The sequence below is a fragment of the Scyliorhinus canicula genome, chromosome 8 (genome assembly GCF_902713615.1).
Source record: "Scyliorhinus canicula chromosome 8, sScyCan1.1, whole genome shotgun sequence".
Lineage (NCBI taxonomy): Eukaryota > Metazoa > Chordata > Chondrichthyes > Carcharhiniformes > Scyliorhinidae > Scyliorhinus > Scyliorhinus canicula.
The window spans coordinates 5,749,933-5,750,886 of NC_052153.1; positions in this window are offsets into that span (position 1 = coordinate 5,749,933).

Sequence of the window (954 nt, forward strand, 5' to 3'; positions counted from 1 at the left end):
ATACGAGATAGGCCATTCAGGACTGAGATGAGGAGAAATCTCCTCACTTGGGGGTGGTAAACCTGAGGAATTCTCCACGACAGGAGGCGGTGGAGGACAAGTCACTGCATATATTTAAGAAGGAAATAAATAATTTCTAGACTCAAAAGGTGTCAAGGGGTATGGGGAAGCGTGACATCGAGCTCGAGGATCGGCCACGATCATATTGAATGGATTGGACTTATTGTCACGTGTACCAAGGTATAGTCAAAAGTATTGTTCTGCGGACAGTCCAGACAGGAGGCATGGAGGGGCCGAAGGGCCTACTCGGACCTGTGTAACTATATGAAACAGGGGCAGGACAAGACCACTCAGCCCGTCAAGCCTGCTGCACCATTCAATAAGACAATTCAGCCCCATTGTCCTGCTGGGGGCGGGGCAGGCAGAAACCACGCCTCCGAGTCAGCACGCACCAGCCACGCCCCCTGCTCCTGACGTCCGCCCCGTGGCCCCGCCTCTCCCCTGACGCTCGCCCCGTGGCCCCGCCTCTCCCCTGACACTCACCCCGTGGCCCCCCTCTCCCCTGACGCTCGCCCCGTGGCCCCGCCTCTCCCCCAGACGTTGGCCCCGTCTCTCCCCAGACATCCGCCCCGTGGCCCCGCCTCTCCCCGTAACGTCCGCCCCGTGGCCCCGCCTCTCCCCGTAACGTCCGCCCCGTGGCCCCACCTCTCCCCCTGACGTTCGCCCCGTGGCCCCGCCTCTCCCCCTGACGTTCGCCCCGTGGTCCCGCCTCTCCCCCTGACGTTCGCCCCGTGGCCCCGCCTCTCCCCCTGACGTTCGCCCTGTGGCCCCGCCTCTCCCCCTGACGTTCGCTCCGTGGCCCCGCCTCTCCCACTGACGTTCGCCCCGTGGCCCCGCCTCTCCCACTGACGTTCGCCCCGTGGCCCCGCCTCTCCCACTGACGTTCGCCCCGTG